Source organism: Penaeus monodon, chromosome 22 (genome assembly GCF_015228065.2).
Source record: "Penaeus monodon isolate SGIC_2016 chromosome 22, NSTDA_Pmon_1, whole genome shotgun sequence".
Taxonomy (NCBI): Eukaryota; Metazoa; Arthropoda; class Malacostraca; order Decapoda; family Penaeidae; genus Penaeus; species Penaeus monodon.
Genome location: NC_051407.1, coordinates 1552590 through 1552823, shown reverse-complemented (window position 1 = coordinate 1552823; position 234 = coordinate 1552590).

Genomic DNA, 234 nt, shown 5'->3' with positions numbered 1-234 from the left:
GGAATAACATAATTAGTGACTATTATACAAACGTGTCTCATTAACTTACATTAGATATGTATAATTATTATGTGTGTAAACTCTGTAACATTGTATGTTTGTTGTTATTTGCATTTATATAAGTAAGTTTGTAAATATGTACCTTGTGCATTTCCATAATTATACCAAAGAAATAATATTTTCTTTTTCATAACCTATATAAGTTACCCAAATCTTCCCCAACCATTTAGAGAA